The following is a 15340-nucleotide window of genomic DNA, read 5'->3' as shown; positions in this document are numbered from 1 at the left end:
TAGTCAAGCTATACTTGGGTGCTGAGTCGAGGGACTAGAGACCAAGGATACCTCTCCTAGTAGGGGTTTGTCTTGTACGAAACTGATAGGTGAATGAACTGTTGGGTTCCAAGTAACAATGTATAGATTGATCGTGAAGAACTAAATACATGTGGGTAATGACTGTCTTATATATCTAATCCTTCCTATCGTTTGATGAGTCCGGGACTTATCACTTGATATCCTCCGGGCTCATCAGTTGATGAGTGGGTCTTATCGCCTGATGAGTCGTCATATGATCCTTGTCCATGGGATCCTGATGCTCCTAGGATCCTGCTGTTTATATAATACTAGTAGCTGCTACCTATTGTAGGATACTGGTATTCTTAGGATAACTAGTATCCTATAGAATCCCTTAATTATAGTATATCCTAGGATACTCCTGTTTGTGTAATAGCTGTTGTTACGCAAAACTGTGATTTATGTATTATTATAGGATATTCTTTTATCCTAGGGATCCCTAATCCCTATAATACCGTTTATCCTATAATAGGCCCTTTCCTATATTACTTTCCTAAGTTATAGTCTTTCCATCACAACCCTACATTATTCTGTATTATCTAGGTACAACAAAATAGCCATAGTTCCTAGAACTATACCTTCCACGTGACCTATATATTAGATAATTCGGTTAGGTCTTGTTACCCTATAGGAGCGCGACCCCTATAGGTCCGTAATATCACCCCCTCCTTTCCTAGATCTTTACCCTTAAAGATTTTCTTATAACTACCTATCCCCCTATAGGTAAGTATTAACCATTTCTGTTTTTCTTATATTTTTCTGATTATATCTTCTAAGGCTTCTATCTATAAGAATACTTTATCCTAATATATTATAGATAAGGGTTATTAATCTGTTATTCCTTATGATTGTTATATTCGTCTTAAGTAAGTATATATTCAGTCTGACTATTTAGATTGTTATAGTGGTTATGTGAAAGGCAATAGTGGTGTGAAGTGTACTATATCCTGTCCTACCTATTCTGATGCTGAATAGTGTTGTTTGGTTAAAATTTAAGGGGAGATTGCTGATAAGTATTAGGCTACTCTTTAGGCTAGCTAGGATACTATAGCTGCTGTGATGTGCCTTGAGTATTAGGAAGTGTTACTTAAGAAATATACTGGTGATTTTATTGCCTATGATTTTAAAGATATTGCTGAGTTAGAAGAACTTAAGTATTGTGAAAAGGATAAACTGGATTGGCTTAAGAAGGAATGTGTTAATGCTGATTGTTCTAAAAATAAATGTAAAGCTAAGACTGCTCTGGCTGTTGGAGAGTATTTTGGTCTTGCTGGTATTAAGAATGCTTAACTTCTTGTGGCTATATTAGAGGATCCTACTCTAATATAAATAATTGTATCTATAAACTGGAGTGGTGTTGATTTTAATTCTTTCTTTACTACTATCCCTTGGGGGTCCTCTTCGCCTTTTGGTAATATTATTAAACTAGCTAGTAGTAGCCCCTTAAATTCTTGATTGGTTCCTATATATTTTCTTTAGTAGGGTACCCTTACTATTTTACTAAGAGTTATTATTAATTATTTTTCTATTAGTCTACTAGGATTTCTTCTACTTTATATTCTTATTTGTTAGTATCCTTGATTTTAATATTAGTAGTGATTAGTGTGTTCTCTAGTACTTTTTCTAGTAGTAAAATATGAAAAACTGGGTATATTTATTTTATGCTTTCTGGTAGCTGTAATTGGTAGTTAATTGGTCTTGTCCTTTCTTTGATTGTGAAAGGTCCTAATTTTTAGTGGTTGAGTTTCTTATTAGGTTATTTAGTTTTAATATTTCTTTGTAGGAGGTATACTCTCTCCTCCTTTTTAAGTATAGGCCTTTTTTTATAGCTTTTGTTATAGTGACTTTTTATCTATAGATTAAAGAAGTTAATATCTTATACTATCTAACTATATAATTACTTAATGTTTATAGCTAGAATTTGTAATAATTCTATTATAGTATGATCACTAATTAGTTCTCTGATAATTATAGGATTATACCTATAATTCATGAAGAATGGTAATTCCTTAGTTGTTATATATATTATATTATTATATATAAATTATATAATTAGTAATAATCCTACCTAGTTATCTTATTAGTAATTTATGTAGTATCTTAGGTATTATTCTAATATCTAGTTTATTCACTTGGTTTAGCTATTAGTTTATGGGTAGTAGGTAGTTAAGAGTCTGTGCTCTATTCCGATCTAGTCTGTAAATAAATATTATATATTTAACATAAATAACTTATCTCGGTCGGATATGATCTTTCTTAGCGATCTATAGTTTGTGAAGATATTCCTAATTAAGATATTTACTATTTATTATATATTAATAGTTTCTATTATTGGAATTATGTAGGTATACTTAGTTAGCCTATTAATAATAACTATGATTATGTTGTGTCTGTCTGAAATTAGTAGTTTAGTAATAAAGTCTATTATAATCTATTCCTATGGTTTTATTAATACTTCTAAGTTTTATATTCCTCTATAGGGTTAGTATTATAAGGGCTTATCCTATTAATAAGTATTGTATTGCTGAATGTAGTTCCTGACTTTTTAGTATATATTAGGTATATAAAAGTTCCTTATGATTAGCTTGACTATTTTTTCTATCCTTAGGTATCCTCTGCTTGGTGTATTATAATATTACTAAATAATCTCTTCTTATATTCTCTATAGGATATATACTAATCTATGGATGAGTAGGATTCTTTTATCTAGGATTGTCTTTCTATTATTTCCCTTGTTAACTATATCCTATAGATATTGGTTATCTTTAGTAGCCTCTCGGATTTATTTAAGCTATGTAGTATTTTCTAACTTACTTATTACTGTAAGTATCTAATGATTGTAGATAAGGTTTCCTTTTTTATCTATCTTTAGTATTATTAGTATTGTATCCTTAACTCTAATCTAGTAGTTAGGTCTCCTGCTTAATATATCTACTTAGCTATTTATTCTTCCTTTATAATATTTAATCTTGTAATTGTATTATAAAAGTATCTTGGCCTAGTGTATCTGTTGTTATGTAAGTGTTTTTATTGTGGTGAAGAATATTAGGTTTATATAGTCTGATTTGACTAATACCTAGTATTTTACTCCTTCTAGATATAGTCTCTATACTTTAAATACTAATACTATAGCTAGTAGTTCTTTGTTATAAATATTATAATTAAGTTCTATTAGTATTATCTTTTATGACTAAAAGGTGATTGGTTTAGATCCTCTAATCCTATTAGTAATGATTTCTTGTGTGAGTTATGTCCTAATTATATAATCTAATATATCTGTTTTGATTGTGATAGGTAGTTCTGGATTGAAGGTATGAATGATTGGTCTTACTTAGAATAACTCTTTTAGTCCCTTGAATGATTTATCTACTGCTTTGTCCTATTCCTAAACTTAATCTTTCTTTGTTAATTGGTTAAGTCCTATTGTGATCTTACTAAAACTATCTATGCTTCTTTAGTAATAGTTATATAGTCCTAAGAATTATTATACCTCTTTAATAGTTTTAAGTTAAGGCTATTCTAAGATACTCCTAATCTTTTCCTTCTCTATGCTAAAACTGTTATTACTGATGATGTACCTAAGAAACCTGGTTTCTTATATATAGAATTTGTACTTCTTAAGCTTAAGAGTTACTTTAGCTTTTCTAAGCTTTTCTAGTACTTTCTATATATATCCTATATATTCTTCTTTTATTTTAGAGAAGACTAGGATATTATCTAAGTATATAATAATAAATATATTAAGGTATTCTTCTAAAATGCTAAAGATAAATTGTTAGAAGGATACTAATATATTAGTTAATCTAAATAGTATAATTATATATTTGTAATATCTGAACTTTATTCTAAATACTATTTTCTACTTATCTCTATCTTTAATATATAAGTGATTATATATATTAGTGATATTAAATTTGGTAAACCACTTTACTCTATAAATTTGATCTTAAATCTCTTAGATTAATAGTAATAGGTATTAGTCTTTAATAGTAATCTTATTTAATTACCTATAATCTATATAAAGATATAGTTTATTACCCTTCTTTAGTATAAATAGGATTAGGTATCCTACTAGTAATATAGAGTGCTAAATATAACCTTTTATAAGGTTCTTATTAATATATTCCCTTAATACCTAAGACTCTTTCTCTAATAACTAATAAATTAGTATATGTTTTGGTTCCTTTCTCTTCTAAATTAGAATCTAATAGTTATATAATCTATACTCTAGTAGCTAGCTGATTAGTAGTACTATAAATATATCTTAGAACTCCTAGTATTCTTAAGATAGCTCCGGTATTCCTTCCTTTATTATATAAAGGGACTTCTTGTGGTATACTATAATATATTCTTTAAGTTTATTATTACTTATATCTAATTATTACTCTAACTCCCTAATAATACTTATATTATTAGTCTTATAGACCCTACTCTTAGGTTAAAAGATTATATTAGGCTTCTTATCCTATAATCTTTTATAGGCTCCCACTCTTGATCTAGTACCTTGATTTAGTAATAATCAACTACTCTATTATTAGTTTACTATCTTATATTTATAGTTAATAAAATTGATCTATTAGGTACCCTAATAGATTACTAGGTTATGGTATTTAAGCTATAGTATTCCTAGTATTATATTATATCCTCCTAGATTAGTAATATTAAACTCTATTAACTCTAGATAGTTTCTAATAATTATAGGTAATAGCCTAGATTTATGGGTTATTCCTAGTCTTAGGCTTTCTCTATTAAGCCCTATAATTAGTATTACTCTTATTTTCTAGTATAGCTATACCTATAGTTAATATATATAGTATAGATCTATAAAGTTTCTATATACTCCTAAATTAATTAGCACTTTAGCTAGTTATAAAAGAATATTTACTTTGATTTTGAGGTATACTCCCTACTTAGTTGTTATAAGTTGCTAAAAAGCTAGTTTCTAGTTTGGTAGTTTCTTCTATTTTAGTACTAGCTTAGTATAGGCTAATGCTACCTATTTCTAATTATACTCTTCACAATCCTTCTTATAGTAATAGTTGGTTATCACATATCAATATTATGGGTATTTTTTAAACCCTATATAAGCACATAGCTTATCTCTATATAGGTATAATCCTTCTATATTAACTAATCTCAGCTATTTCTAAAGCCGGTGCTTAAGCTTATCCTATTTAACTTTTGCTTAGCTTAAGATCTCTTATAGTTCCTAGTAGAGTTATCTAACTCTCTTTTTGCTATTTATTATGGTATTATTATTAATCTTAGGAGATTCTATAGGTATTTATACAGCCTTCCAAGCTTTAAAAATATTACTTTAGGGTACTATAGCTCTATCTATTACTATAGGTCCTAGTTAGTCTATCTATTAACTTACAGCTACTAGTGCCTATATATCTATAGATATATATCCTATATAGCCTTAGGTCTTAGGTTATGGTTCTTTTATGGCTATGTCTCTATATATATCATCAGTCCACTTAATTTCTGTGAATTTGTTGCTATTATATCTTTCTGCTATTTCCTATATTATATAGAGTTATTAAGCCTTCCCTTTATTTTTAAGGCTAGTGATATTATAGGCTTCTCAGTCTTAGGTAGCTCTAATCTATTATAGGTAATTACTCTTACTTTAGTAATCCTATAATATATATCCTAGTTTCCTATATAAGAAATATAAGTATTATTCCTTCTAATACTTCTATTCTTTATTAGGTAGTCTTACTATGTTAAGCTTTATAGGTTATAGTCTATAGGGGTTACTATATAACTCTCTAGGCTACTATTAATAGGCTCTTGATTATAGATAGTACAGTTAGCTGGAATTACTTTTCTACTATTTACTCTCTTATTATTACTATACTCTCTTATAGAGTTAGTTATTAAATTTGATTGCTACCTTAATAAGTTTACTTAGTTTATTAGGTCTATTAATTTATATAAGTTTGTCTTTAACTTCTTCCTTTAATCTATACTTAAATAGCTAAATATAGGTATTATTATCTATATCTAGGTATAAGATAATTTATTAGAATTCTGTTATATAGCTATTAGCTAAGCTAGTTTATTATAGTTAATTAAGCTTTCTTTCTGCTATATATACTATATTAATATCTCTAAAGGTTTGTTTGAGTTTTTGCTTAAATTTATTATAAGACCTAAAGATATCCTTTATTATATTACTCTATTTTTTTATTAGTTTCTTATTAAACTCCCGGATATAGGGTTTGAACTAGTTAAATACCTATCCTCTTAAGTAGGTGGATATATAAATAACTTTATCTACTTCCTTGGAGTAGTGAATGATGTAAAGTTATATTTCTATTTAAGTTAGGAAGCTTTGAAGCTAAGTTTAAGCTTTTTTAAAGAATATAGGCTTTAGTGGTTTAACTACTAGTGCTAAGTGGTTATTTAGGGTGATAAGCTACTTCTAGAGCTAGCTTACTATTGCTATGAGTTGCTTATTAGTAGGTGTTGCTATTATAGGTGGTGTAATAGATGCTGTAGTCTGCTGTCCTCCTTGGTTGTTGGTTGCTTTGTTTAGTGCTATACTAGTTACTGATTTTATGTATGTTCTACAAAGATAGGATGATTAATATGTTATATAATGCTCTGTGGTTATAGTAAGTATTATTTATTAGGGCTTCTACCTACTAAGTAGATACTTAATCCTTAAATCATTGATTTATAACTATACTATTACTAGTTAATATTAGGCCTTATATAGGCTTAGGTCTATAGAATAGATTTAATAGGGGGTTCTATATCTAAGAGGGTATTACCTAGTTAAGCTATACTTAGATACTAAGTTAAGGGACTAGAGACTAAGGATACCTCTCCTAGTAGGGGTTTATCTTATATAAAACTAATAGGTGAATAAACTATTAGGTTCTAAGTAATAATATATGGATTGATTGTGAAGAACTAAATATATATAGGTAATAACTATTTTATATATCTAATCCTTCCTATTGTTTAATGAGTCTAGAACTTATTACTTAATATCCTCCGGGCTTATTAGTTAATAAGTAGGTCTTATTACCTGATGAGTTGTTATGTGATCCTTATCTATAGGATCCTGATGCTCCTAGGATCCTACTATTTATATGATATTAGTAACTACTACCTATTGTAGGATACCGGTATTCTTAGGATAACTAATATCCTACAGAATCTCTTAATTATAGTATATCCTAGGATACTCTTGTTCGTGTGATAGCTATTATCACGCGAAACTGTGACTTATGTATTGTTGTAGGATATTCTTTTATCCTAGGGATCCCTGATCCCTATAATACCATTTATCCTATGATGGGCCCTTTCCTGCGTTACTTTCCCAAGTCATGGTCTTTCTATTGTAACCCTATATTATTCTGTATTATCTGGGTACAACAGAATAACCATAGTTCCTGGAACCATGCCTTCCACGTGACCTGTACGTCAGACAATTCGGTTGGGTCTCATTACCCCGCAGGAGTGCGACCCCTATAGGTCTGTAACACCTGGATAATATGGATCGAGGAAAAGGCATAGAGAAGATAGTGATGATATTCTCTGTATAAAGCGGGATGGAGAGGAAAGGAAGGAGAGAAGGAAAGGGGGAGAGAAACTCTTACTCATACCTCTAGACCTAACTTCCTGACTATCTATCTAACTACCAAATCCGGACTAGTCACATGCTAAAAACTTAGGTATATCCTGTGACCTATAGGGTAAAATACCTTATATCTTAGGAACCTATATACTCTAATATACCCTCTTAGTATATAAATCTAGCTCTGAATACTTAGAATATAGTTAAAAAATCAGAAAAACTCCTCTAAAAACCTCCTAAATCTATTATAATTTACTTCTAAAGCCTTATTAGGGCCTTAAAATAGTTAAACTTGACTAAATCTAATACTTTTATAAGATTATTAGTAAGATTCTTAGTACTTATAATTATTATAATAGAGATTATACCCTTCTTAATCTTATCTTATATAAACTAGAATTATATATCTAGGAACTTAGTTAATAATTTATATATAATTATAGCTATATTTATTAAGAATATTATATTATTAGTATTAATATATAGTTCTATTATATTCTACTTATTTTGGATACCTATTTCTGCTAATAAATTAGTAATAAAAAGTACTTCTTTTATTACTCTATTAAGAGTAATATACTCTATATATATTAATAATAGAGTAATTAGATCTTATTATTTTAATAATTATAATATTATTATTCTATTAAAGAAGAATATAAATCCCTTAATTAACTTCCTTAATAGTATATTATTAGTATATAAGGTGTTAATATAACTAACTAATCCTAATATATTAAGTTTATTTCTTTTAAGATTAATACCCCCTAAGGTTAAGTCTTTCTTAAACTTAAGTCCTAATATTAGTATTCCTTTAATATATTAGAGTATTTATTTAAATAGCTTTATTATATCTTTAGAGGGGAAGGTTATTATTTATTATAGTATATTAATAATATATACTAAATTAGGATAAGTCTTAATAGTTAACTATCCTAATTTACTAATATAAGATTATAGTTATTTAATCTTATTATTATTTAGTTACTAATTATTATTTATATTAATATTATTTAGTAGTATTATTCTATATATAGTTAGTATTTTAGCTAGTTTTATATCTTCTATATACTTAATTAAGAGTATATCTCTTATATATTATACTTGATTAAGCTTGATTCCTTAGTTAGTCTTGGTGATATATAAGCTAAGGAACTTACTTAGATCTCCTAAATCCTTAATCTTAATTATAGATTATATATCTTATATAAGTTTATTATTTTAATTAATACTTATTATAAAGATATTATTAATATAGATAATAATAATATAAGCTTATTCTCTTATTCTATATATAAAAATATATTAATTATTAATATAACTCTTAAATCTAAGCTTTTTTAATAATAACTTAAATTCCTTAAACTATAGGAATATTACTTAATATAGTTTATAGAGTACTCTTTTAAGTAGATAAATATCTATTCCTTTAGTAAATCTAGTTAGTATATATATATAGACTTCTTTATTATTAAGTTTAGTATTTAGATATACTATAATAATATTAAATTAGTATATATTCTAGTTCTTTTATACTATATATATATATAATATCTTAATACTTAGATTACTTATAATAGATATATAACTATTATTAAAGTTAACTCTTAGTACTTATTAATTACTATATATAATCTATCTTACTCTAAATTAAGTAATATAACCCTTATTATTAGACTTTAAGTTAAATACCTAATATCTAGGAAGAATCTTTATATTATAAGCTTATATCTTAGATATCTTTATTTAGGTATTTATATTATAAAGCTTCTATAATTATTCTTCTATAATATTCTTCTATTATATTATATATTTAGTTACTATAGCTTATTTAAATATTTATAGCTTAATAATTATTTATACTTTAATATAATTATTAATAATATTAACTTCCCTTATTAATAAAAATATCCTATTATCTTATTATATAATAATATTAATAAATACTACTATTTATAATAATTTACTTACTATAAATAATTATTTTAATATACTAGCTATTATAACTATTCTAGAATTATTATTAACTTCTTTAAAATTAAGTATTATTCTATAAGTATAAAAGTTTTCTTTATTAAATCTCTTAGAATATATTCCCTTATTAACTCTAGATAAATACTAAATCTCTAGTTCTAATATAAATCTTACTCTTATATCTACTTTCTCTATATTATTAAAATTAGGATTATTATTAAAATTATTATTTTTAGGTTAAAACCTAGTTAGTTAACTAATTAATTAACCTTCTTAGAACTATATATCCTATATAACTTAGACTTTTTATTTATCTAGATTCTAAATATAGTATAAATAACTATTTTTATCTTTATATCCTACTAAATTACTAATCTAGACTTATATCTTTATTTTATATACTTAAATATACTTTTTAGGTAGAATATTAATAAAGATATCATAAAACCATATTTATAAATACTTAAGTATAATTAATATAATATAATTATTTATATCTTTCTTCTATTCTTTTAATAAAGATTTATCCTTATTTAGAAGCTTTAATTAATTAATAATATATATAGCTATCTTAATAACCTTAGGCTATAATTATTTAGGTATATCTATATTAATAATTATTATTCTTATAATTTAAACTAGATAATAACTACTTATCTTATTTAACCTATTCTACTTATATATATATAATACTAATAATTTAATTCTTTAGCTATTCTCTTAGGCCTAATCTATAAAGAAATTAAACTCTATTCTACTATTAATATACTACTTATAAAGATAGCTTCTTATATAATTATATATAAGCTTAATAAATAGATATAATTTATTTATTATAGATATAATATCCTTATATTTTATAAGTATAATAAATCTATATCTAGTTATATTATTAATAATAATAATTATATAGTTTATCCCCTTAATTCTAATAAGTTTAATTAGTTATAAGTTAATATATAAATACTAACCTAGGATACTTAAATATATAGCTAATATCTTAGAGATAATCTTCTTAGATTTACCTAATAAGTATACTTTATATTAGAACTTCTTTTTATTATTAATATCTAATTAGTCTTAATTTATAAGAAGTTTAGATTATCTAATATATATAAATTATCTATATACTATTATTAATAATATTATTATTATTATTATATTACTTAATCTATAATATATATACTTAATAAATAATATATTATATATAAAGAATACTAAACTAATAGGTTCTTCCTTATCCTTATTATAAATTATTATATTAAGATTATTATATATAATACTATTCTCTTAGTAATCTTTATATACTAAGAATAAGTTAAACTTTAATCCTAGAATATATATAATAAGAAAGATAATATTATATAAGCTACTATTTAATATAATAAGAGAGAGTCTTACTTTTCCTTATCCTATTATACTTCCTAATACCCCTAATACTATATTCTAGATATACTTCTTACTATCTTTAAATAACTTATAATTATAAATTATTAATATATTTATATAAATATATTAACTATATCCTATATCTAGAAGCTATTATATAAACTCTATATATCTTAGAATAATAATCTTATCTTTAGTTTAAACTACTAAAAATATAATATAGATATTAATATTAGATAGAAATAACTACTCTAGATTAAAATCTTTAGTATTCTATATATTATTAGTATCTTTAGAAGAATTATTACTAGAATTACTAAAAGAATCCTATAAATAATATTTTATAACCTACTTAGTTATCTAGTCTATAAGATCCTATATAAGTTTATTAATAACTATATTAAATATAGAGTTAATTATCTTAGATATTACTATCTATTAAATTAAAATATTATTATTAATCTAAGATTACCTAATATAATAAATATCTTTAAAATTAACTTATTAATTAGTAGACTTAAGATTAAAATTCTTATATAATTAATTTATTTTATTATTTAGATTATAGATATTAATAACTACTATTCTATAATACTTATTATTATAAAATATATTATAATAAGTTACTTAAGCTAATTATATCTCCTTTTTTATAAAATATATAAACTTAGTATTCTATTTTATTAGTAATTTAGTAGCTAAAGATATAATATTAATAATATTAGAAGTATTTATAGTATTTATAATAACCTTTTTCTTATTATATTTATATTATTATATATTTCTTAGTCCTTTCTAACCTTCTAGATATAAATCTATATTTAAGTAGAAATATAATATTACTTAATATATTTTATTATTATAATATATATAGTAATTATTATTAGTTTTCTTTTTTATTTATTTAGTTATATAGATATTAGTAGATATACCTTAAGAAGGTTTATTCTTTTACTCCTTTACTAATAGTATTTTCTCCTAGTCCTTCTTATTTAATAATCTTATTATTATCTTAGATTCAGACTTAGGTATAACTATATTTATACTTATAAATAAAGTTAATAGTTCTTTAATATTCTATAACTTAATAACTAAATTATTAATATCTTATATAAGATTATCCTTTATATATTTATTATAGATATTCTTATTTATTATAAGTACTAATAAGATAAGATTAATAACTTATATATTATTAATCTATACTAATATATTAACTAGAATAAAATATAGAGTATAGAAGATACCCTATCTTATATATATCTTCCTATATTCTTTTAATATAGTAGTTATATAAAAGCTTAGTATAGGATAATCTTCTAAGAATATCTTATTAAACTTATAAATAAGGCTTAATATAGCTAGTAATCCTATTAATATTATAACTTACTCTAGTATTAACTATATTTTATATATAAAGAGTATATAATATCTTATTAATCTATACTTCTAGAAGATTACTTAAGTTATATTAATATATAACTATAAGATTATTATCTTTAATAGTTTAAACTAGTTTATTATAAGAGGGTTAGTTTATTTAGGCTTATTCTTTATATAATTAATTAGATTTAATAATCTTATAGATTAAAGGGTTATCTTAATTTAAGTCTTAAATCTATTATATTCCTCTTCTTTTAAGAGAATATTCTTAAACTAAAGAAGTATTACTTTATTAAACTTAGGTAGATTTATAGCTTAATTTCTATCTTTAACTTATATTAATAGGATATTTTAGTATTATTTATCTTCTTCTATATTAAATAAATCTTCTATATTATTAGTAAATATTAATAATAATAATAATAGTAATATTAGTAATAATAGTAGTAATATTAATAGTAATAATAATATTAGTAATAATAGTAATATTAAATATTATTATATATCTTCCTTATTAGTATTAATTAGAGTCTTATTAACTACTTCTTTATTATCTTTAAGATTATTATTATAAATAACTTCTTTATTATCTTTAGTATTATAAAAGACTTCCTTATTTTTCTATTATTAAATAGCTTTTTTATTATTTTATTAAAGATCCTATATATTAATTCCCCTAGATTATTATTCTATATTAAGTTTAGTAGCCTTAGTAGCCTTTATTATAGAATAAGTTTATCTTATTAATAATGATTTAGTTATATAAGATTATTAATTTATAAGTAAGAAAATAAGTAATAAAAAGAAAAAGAATACTTAATTTAGAGTAAACTAGGATTTATAACTTATTTAAGCTATACTAAAATATCTACCTTAGATAATATAGATTAAGAAAAAGGTATAGAGAAGATAATAATAATATTCTTTATATAAAATAAGATAGAGAGGAAAGGAAGAAGAGAAGAAAAGGGGAAGAGAAACTCTTATTTATACCTCTAGACCTAACTTCCTAACTATCTATCTAACTACTAAATCTAGACTAGTTATATATTAAAAACTTAGGTATATCCTATAACCTATAGGATAAAATATCTTATATCTTAGGAACCTATATACTCTAATATATCTCTTTAGTATATAAATCTAGCTCTAAATACTTAGAATATAGTTAAAAAATCAGAAAAACTCCTCTAAAAACCTCTTAAATCTATTATAATTCACTTCTAAAACCTTATTAAGACCTTAAAATAATTAAACTTAACTAAATCTAATACTTTTATAAGATTATTAATAAGATTCTTAGTACTTATAATTACTATAATAGAGATTATACCCTTCCTAACCTTATCTTATATAAACTAGAATTATATATCTAAGAACTTAATTAATAATTTATATATAATTATAGCTATATTTATTAAGAATACTATATTATTACTATTAATATATAATTCTACTATATTCTACTTATTCTAGATATTTATTTCTATTAATAAATTAGTAATAAAAAATACTTCTTTTACTACTCTATTAAGAGTAATATACTCTATATATATTAATAATAGAGTAATTAGATCTTATTATTTTAATAACTATAATATTACTATTCTATTAAAGAAGAATATAAATCCCTTAATTAACTTCCTTAATAGTATATTATTAATATATAAGATATTAATATAACTAATTAATCCTAATATATTAAGTTTATTTCCTTTAAGATTAATATCTCCTAAGATTAAGTCTCTCTTAAACTTAAGTCCTAATATTAATATTCCTTTAATATATTAAAATACTTATTTAGATAGCTTTATTATATCTTTAAAAGGGAAGATTACTACTTATTATAATATACTAATAATATATACTAAATTAGGATAAGTCTTAATAGTTAACCATCCTAATTTATTAATATAAGATTATAATTATTTAATCTTATTATTATTTAGTTACTAATTATTATCTATATTAATATTATTTAATAATATTATTCTATATATAACTAATATTTTAGTTAGTTTTATATCTTCTATATACTTAACTAAGAGTATATCTCTTATATATTATATTTAATCAAGCTTAATTCCTTAGTTAATCTTAGTAATATATAAGCTAAGGAACTTACTTAGATCTCCTAAATCCTTAATCTTAATTATAGATTATATATCTTATATAAGTTTATTATTCTAATTAATATTTACTATAAAAATATTATTAATATAGATAATAATAATATAAACTTATTCTCCTATTCTATATATAAAAATATATTAATTATTAATATAACTCTTAAATCTAAGCTTTTCTAATAATAACTTAAATTCCTTAAACTATAAGAATATTACTTAATATAATCTATAAAATACTCTTTTAAGTAGATAAATATCTATTCCTTTAGTAAATCTAATTAATATATATATATAGACTTCTCTATTATTAAGTTTAGTATTTAGATATACTATAATAATATTAAATTAATATATATTCTAGTTCTTTTATACTATATATATATATAATATCTTAATACTTAGATTACTTATAATAAACATATAACTATTATTAAAATCAACTCCTAGTACTTATTAATTACTATATATAACCTATCTTACTCTAAATTAAGTAATATAACCCTTATTATTAGATTTTAAATTAAATACTTAATATCTAAGAAGAACCTTTATATTATAAGCTTATATCTTAGATATCTCTATCTAGATATCTATATTATAAAGCTTCTATAATTATTCTTCTATAGTATTCTTCTACTATACTATTTATTTAGTTATTATAGCTTATTTAAATATTTATAGCTTAATAATTATCTATATTTTAATATAATTATTAATAATATTAACTTCCCTTACTAATAAAAGTATTCTATTATCTTATTATATAATAATATTAATAAGTACTACTATTTATAATAATTTACTTACTATA

The sequence above is a fragment of the Penicillium verhagenii genome (assembly GCF_028828195.1).
Source record: "Penicillium verhagenii strain IBT 33310 chromosome Unknown utg000003l_segment0_segment0, whole genome shotgun sequence".
Taxonomy (NCBI): Eukaryota; Fungi; Ascomycota; class Eurotiomycetes; order Eurotiales; family Aspergillaceae; genus Penicillium; species Penicillium verhagenii.
The sequence above is the reverse complement of the archived record's forward strand: the minus strand, read 5'-3'. Positions refer to the sequence as shown.